The sequence below is a fragment of the Dermacentor silvarum genome, chromosome 9 (genome assembly GCF_013339745.2).
Source record: "Dermacentor silvarum isolate Dsil-2018 chromosome 9, BIME_Dsil_1.4, whole genome shotgun sequence".
In the NCBI taxonomy this organism is placed as follows: domain Eukaryota; kingdom Metazoa; phylum Arthropoda; class Arachnida; order Ixodida; family Ixodidae; genus Dermacentor; species Dermacentor silvarum.
In genome coordinates this window covers 137,927,024-137,934,529 of record NC_051162.1, presented here as the reverse complement: position 1 = coordinate 137,934,529, position 7,506 = coordinate 137,927,024, and positions in this window count along the sequence as shown.

The window sequence follows — 7,506 nt, the reverse complement described above, 5'->3', positions numbered from 1 at the left end:
TGCGTAATCCCTCAAGCAATATGAAGGGTTCACCTAAATTTTCTTTCAAAAGCCCGCCGTGGCTAAACAGGCACGTCCGGCACAAAAGTGCGGAATGAGATTTTAATGTTCGGCGGGAAAACTACTATTGCTACGACATTAATATATCAAATTCGAATTCCCACATAGTTAATCATCTTTGCTTTAAACGAATTCAGTGTTTCACTTTCATATTGGTAACGACTGTACCTGTATAAAATCAGCCGGATTGACCAAGGTGCTGGCGCGAGTGGCTGAAGAAAGTAAGGTGCCATGTGCTATTAGGCTGCCTGTAGTTGCAGAATGAACGATCGACAGCTGCATCCCCAGCGCCTACCCTAACTAGGCAACCTATGTGATTTACGGGGAAGAGCGATCCAGTGACCTTTTAGCGGTCGGGAACATACGATTCCCACCACGTCTCTGCCACATTGCAGGCGGGTGCAGCTAATTCACTCTGGGGGTGTTACGAGGCCCTTCAAGAATCGTTTACTATATCCTCCTTAGACTAATTGTACATTGCACTGTACACATGCATTGAATTCTTTTTAAAAATCAACTCTGAAGTGATTGCTTAAAATATTAATCTCAAATATGAAGTCAGATGCATGCGGTAGTACTATATAAAAGTAGTTTCATCATATCTACTCTTTCAGCTTTCCTGAAAGCTGTCACTAGTTTTACCTGAACCGTTGTATTGTCGTGCGTGATTTTTAAGTACAACTGTGAACTCCTTCAATCGAATATCACGAGATTACATAAAAATCGATGATATAGCGTACCCATGCCAAAACATCACATGTTAGACCTTCACCTCCATGTTTAGCGAAAGAAAGACTGTTTTTACAACAAACAAGACATGGTTACTTTCTCAACTTACATGGCCATGCTGCTCTCAGCATCTAAACGTGGTACTTAAACAAAACGGGTTTCACGTGTTCAGAACGTACCAGTCGGCAATAAGAACCAATTTGGAAAGCAATTATGTCCCTCACCCTCCTTCGAGTCTCAGCACAATTTCACAGAGGTGCCGGTTGCATGATTCGAACGGGGTGATGCAAGTTGTGGTGTGGAGTCCAGAGGGTATAGGGGCATTGTGACAACACATAATTAGGATGAGAAGGTGATGTCAGGCGGCCTGTGAACTTTGTGCTACCATTGTTTTAAAGTACGCCTAGAATTCGCAGCGATGCACTTGAGCCGTTAGTGTCAAACGTTCATTTTCAATATATGATGCAGGGAAATATATGAATGTTCTTTCATGTCGCAACTAAAACTCTTCCTATCTCAAAATTAAAGGATCAGTGTTCGTGAACCTGTAAATACCACACTGATTTTTCCTTATGTTGGCAGTGTCTGCAATTTCTGCAGACGCTGACATCTGCAGATGGTCTTTTTTTATTGCGATAGCAATTATATGGACACTTCAACCGGATTTCTGCCGTCGCCGTCGCCGTGAGGTTCCCGCGGGGGGGGGGGGGGGGGGCGCACTTCTACTCTGCCAACAACCACGCTCGTCGCTCGCCCGCACCGTCTCTTATCTCCACACGGCTCTGACCTTTATGCGCCGTGCATTCGCCGCTCAGTTTCCGTTGGAGCGATAGACCGCACGTACCTTCGCCCGCTGCGGCGTATGGGCTCGCTGCCAGCGTTTTGACAGTCGTTGTCTGCAGTCATTCAGTGTGATCTATTCATGTTTGTTTGTGCGCGCTCACACCACGCTTGTTCATTCAGTTAGTAATAGTCGGGCCACATTTTCCAACGCACGCTACACATGCAATGCTGCCCGGATCGGCAGTGCAGCGCTACAGGTGTGTCCCTTTGCACGCGCTGCCCACGGGAAGCGCTTCTCGTCAACACCACCGTTTCACACGCGCCTTCTCGTGGTCATCGAGTCTCTCTTCATGTCGGTCTACTTACGCCGCAGCACACCTGCTTACTTAATCAGCTCATGTTTACTACAATTCATATTGCTACCAAAGCCGCTCACCTTACTTCGTATGACATTGCTGTGTTGCTATCGCATTCATTGCTTCGCCCTTAGGGCGTAAATGTGACATTTTTTTTTTGTATAATGCAGGTTCTTACGTTGAGCCATGTTCTCCGAAAGAAAAGAGCATCGGTGTCGAAAAGTTTTCGTAAGTCCCGAATCTTTCCAACGTCACGCACTTCGCCGCTCCACCAAAATCTGGATCCGAATAGTAGTTTCTGTGCATGAGGTACCACTTTCCGGTGTCAGGGTAGCACTGCGTCAACAAAGCAAAGTAAAAAAAAAGAAGGCTGCGGGATTAACACACTTGTTACAATCTGTGTGAAGCGAAATTTCAGTCAAGAGCTGTGCATACAATCATTTTTGGCAACGATAATCGAGCTTTAGGAGGCAGCACCGTCGCCGCGTCATTGGGAATAGGCAGTTGGCAGCGCTCATTGAAATGCACACTGTGTCACTTCACTGATCGCGATTGCTAGCCGAGTGTGTGCTAATAAAACGCACTGGCTGCAATGAACTGACATTATATTACCCTCCAGTTCAGTTTCTGCATGAAACACGCAGTATATGCTACTTTTTTCGTGAAAGAACCGCAAAACCGTCTTTCAACGGAAGACTTACTCTAAGAGACTAAGTCTGCTTCGGAACTTCTTTTGTGCTTTTTTTTTTTTTACGAGCGTTCGGCTTGCGTGGAGCCTACTCCTTTGGTATTGCTGTTGCGCAGCTCAATCAATGCACTATTTTCTCTAATTTCGCACTTTTTTAATACAATCCGTTAAGGTGTTAAATTTTAATGTGCACTTCATCGCTTGTACGGCTTCTTTTTTTTCTGCGACGTCCAATACATTTACGATGATCAGTAAAAAAAGTGATGGCACTGTGTAGCAGCGCGTCAGCATGATCGCCGCATTACTTGACACTCCATTATTTCGATTGCAGTAACAATAAAGAAAGCACAAAGCTGTCTTGGTGCGGTTAAGCGCACGACAGCGTTGCGAAAAGTTAGAAATACTTTAAGGACCAAAATATTGTTTTGCTTCCTTCAGATATAAGTAAAGAATCGCTGCTACCTCCCGTCAAGCTAACAATGTCAGACCAACGAGCGTACAGTAGCAGCCGCCGGCGATTCAGTGTCATGGCGTCCTGCGTCTAGCGACTACCATGTCACACATGATCCCTCTGTTATACTCTAATTGCTCTTTCGTTTTGTGACACAAAATCAAGAAAGCTAAGTGCCACACTTCACTTGCAGGGAAAATTTATTTCTTCTTAGTAGAGTCAGAACCACATCAGGGGACATTAGGCGCAGATAAGGTTGTTCGCATAACCACTCAGCGAGAGCCTGGCAATTATACGCCAAAGATGAAGTGTACCCTATGATACGATTTCAGTATTTCCGATACTTTTTTTCTTCTCCTCAATGATCTTCACGCCCCTTCGTTTATCGTGGTACCATGAAGATTGCGGAATCACCATCACACAACAGAAAATTGCTAAACCACAGCACTCACGTCTTTCTGACTGTTTTGCTTGCTTGTAACGACGGAAAATGCTCTTTTTTATGATCTTGAAACACCAAGCGGCAGAAAAATTGGTGATCTTGGCAAAAGGCGGACGCGCGCGACTATGACATATCGCACGCTCAACACGTACAGTTGCTGATCTCATCACATTGCAAAAACTACAGTACATCGCACCCCCTCCCCCCCCCCCCCCCCTAAAAAAAAGCATACCAGCACTTACGACTGCGCTACAACCACGGCGGAACAAACAGTATTTAGAGAATATGCGCGCCGCACGCACGCATGTAAACACGTAGTAGCTGGCAGACGACGCGACACGCCACCCACACTATACATGACTCAGCCAGTGCTTAACCAGGGGTCGGTGGGCCCAATGGATGGATGGATGGACGGACGGACGGACGGACGGACCCATTTCATTTGCTTTTATCGTTGGTGGTTGGTAGTTGGTGGTAGCATTCGGACTGTCATTGCCGACAAAGGGTGTGTGCGCTCGCGCAACTAACTTTTGGGGAGCATGCCGAACGCCAACAGTAAACGTACCACTTTGAAAAACTTCGACGTGAATGAAGTTCTCGCCAACTTCTGCGTTCTAGGTATTGCATTTGCAACTTTATAATAAATATCTTGTCAAACTTCAATAAACATAAGGGCTATTTCGGATGTTATGAAAATAGCCAACTAATGGGCGACAATGCGAAGGTAGTCCTTCGCTCCGTTGAAGACATTTCTTCGTAACGTTGTCTAGAGTTGTGCGTGTATAAGCGAATAGCCGGGACTGCCTGCACGTGCTGTGGTGCGAGAGCTTAGGGGATTCTGAATTTAGGTCATGGCCACCGAGATTTGCGCGCAAATCTCAGATTCTGTATTTCGATAATTTGCTGGAGATCTCAGGAAGGATTTCCCTCCTCTTTTCCTAACACCCTCTCCCGCTGGCCACTGCAGATGGTGGCTCCGGCACTAGTGCAGATGTACTGCGTTAACGGTTCTGGTCTTTGCGGAATTACACAATGAAACAACAAATGCTCTCTAAATATCCTTACTGCAACACATGTCCGCCTTCAAAGCATTATTCCTTTAATAAAGAAAATAGCTTTAAATTAAGGGTTTTACGTGCCAAAACCACGATCTGATTATGAGGCACGCCGTAGTGGGGGACTCCGGAAATTTGGACCACCTGGGGTTCCTTAGCGTGCATCTAAATCTAAGCACACGGGTGTTTTCGCATTTCGCCCCCATCGAAATGCGGGCGCCGTGGCCGGGATTCAGTCCCGTGAACTCGTGCTCAGCAGCCCAACACCATAGCCAGAAAATAGCTTTCTAAAAACATTCAGCTGTTCGCTTATATTGAGAATCACCAACGATGGTTTCTGCAACTATTTTTATGTACCTTATGTCACCACTGGAACAGACTCGAACTGCCTTGTCTTATTTTGGCGAACCTAGAGGTGCGTAGTCTCTATGTTCACGTTACATTAACTGCGATGTTATTTACTGATAACTTTCTTTTAGTTAGAGAAGATACCCGCTTTGACGATTACCTCGCTGTTTTGGGAAAATAAACATTTATGATGCAGTAAATAACATATCAAGGCTGGTTCTTATAAGTGCACCTACTATACCCCTGCTTCAAAAGGACGTGTGAGAATATAGAAACATTGTGCAAACTGTGATTCCACCACTCAAGTCTGAAAAGTAATTGCACCACAGAAGTATATATGAAGAGTGAATCTATTTCTGATGAGGTGGCATTAATTTCTCAAGATTGTTCTTGGTGTGGGCTTGTCGTGAGTTGCATCTACAGCAGTTATTTATGTAAGAAAGAAGAAATGTCTGGAACACTTACTCGGCTGAAATCTTGGTATTGCTGTAGGTCACTTCGTAGTTCCGGATAGACAAAATTCTGCGTTGATGCCAGTGTGCAAACTATCAGTGAAAACCTAGAATCGCGAGCAGCATTTTTGAGCAGAAGAGGTTTCGCTTTGGCACCTCTAGAAACCAGAGAAGAAATTCGGCCTTTGGAGTAATCTTTCGTCTATCACGCAGGGAATATAACTTGTTTTCTAGAATGCGTGACAGAATCCAAACTAAAAGCCCCAAATAGGATTCAGGAAAGCAGATGCGGAAATCGCTAATAACCGAGCCAACAAAACGAGCGGATATCCGCGTCAAACGATGACTGCCTCCAATCTAAAGAGTGCCAAACCCGCGTGCACCTGTGCTTTTGAGCTTGGCAAATTAGGGCCAAGTATGTTACCCTAACGCGCACTATGTCCTCGATTTCCGCTGCGCATATACGGACCCGTAGCGGCGACTCACCAGCCATGTAATGCTACTGCTGACCATGACGACGCAGGTCTGATTCAGGATAATGGCGAGCACATTTTGTTGGGACACAGCTTGCCTGATCATTAGCTAACCCACGCGAGCACCGATTTTTCTCTATAGGCAGTGCCTTACGACGGAGAGAATTTTCGAGGCGGTCGATGTTAAACTCATGCTCGTATCAAGAGTGCACAGAGAGAAGCGCCGTTCCGCTAGAAAATTCCTTCTTCCCGAAGCAGGTCTTTATTAGCGCTGCATAAACTGACAGCAAACGCGGGTCGTCACGCGCAGTTGTATCCCAAGACGTGGCCAACATCGTTGATAACAGCTTTCTACAAACGAATCTGTTCAAACTTAAAGTATTGAAGCCTTAAATGTACTTACATGTGTGTGGTGCTCCTCTCGGCTTACCTCTCCTCAACACTCTTCCCTCGACAAACATCGTCTTCGTCATCGTGACATTTTTGCGTGGGATAGCTTATGAGCAGAGTGGTGCATGAACACAAAAATTGCATTAGAATAAAGTTGTGACCTGTGCGGTGAGCGAGCATAAACATTCCAAGAGATTACGCACAGTACTCTATTAAAATAAAGAGAACTGTACGCACCGAAGTAAGTTATCTACCAGTTATACGTTTCACCAACGGATCTCTTCACATGTATTCAATGTATACGTAGATCTTCACATTTTGCACACATCTCGTACCTCGGCATAAAATTTATTTGATATGTTTTAAGAAAGCTTCACTTGGCGCTCATTCCAACGAGCGCGTTGGGTCTGGTGTAATATTTTTTTCTAACGCAACCTCCCTTGCCTGCCCACCTGGGTTGGGCGTGGCTGCTACTGCTCTTGCTTTCAGTCGGTGAGTATTCGGCGGATAGATTTGTGGACGTATTGCTCCGAGAAGAAAATACGTTTTTTTCAAGCATGATATTTATGCACTTAACTCTTTCGTTGTCATGAATACCGGGTAAGTGAACAATTTTATATTTCTTTTATTATAATTTCTACCGTCCCCCTCCTCTTGATGCATGGTCATTGAGTACTGTGTTAGAACAAAGGGTATCACCTCAGTATATTTTAATATCTGCATGCAACGTGGATAAAATCTCCTTCACTCTCGCGCTGCAAAATAGATACAAGATACCTGAAGCTTGAGAAATTTCGGAGGCACACAAGATTAAGCGCAATACTGGTAGTCATGAGGACCTAAAGCAGAGAGAGATAAAAAAAAACGATACGCAGAGGGTAAACGAGAACACGAATCCGGTTTGTCACCCCACACATGGGAGGTGAGGGAGAGGAACGGGGAAAGATAATACAGAGAGCAAGAGAGAAACAAAGCACGTGCACACTATCACTGCTGTTTACAGCACAGGATAGCCGTTAACACTTGTCAGTCATAGATTCGCTCGTGCAAGTTTGTTGTCCGCAATAACTGCAACAATGCTTCGTAGCCTTCTGCTGCGATGGCTAGTGATGTCGGTCTCTTAAACAATTTGTTCGGACAATCACAAAAAAAGACAACTCAGTGTCAAAAACAAATTGTTGACCCTCCACTACCTGAAATGGTTAACCAGTGAAGCTGAAATGCGGCCCGGTGTTTGTCACTGGGTTAAACCCCGAGGGTCATTAAGGTATTTCTCAAT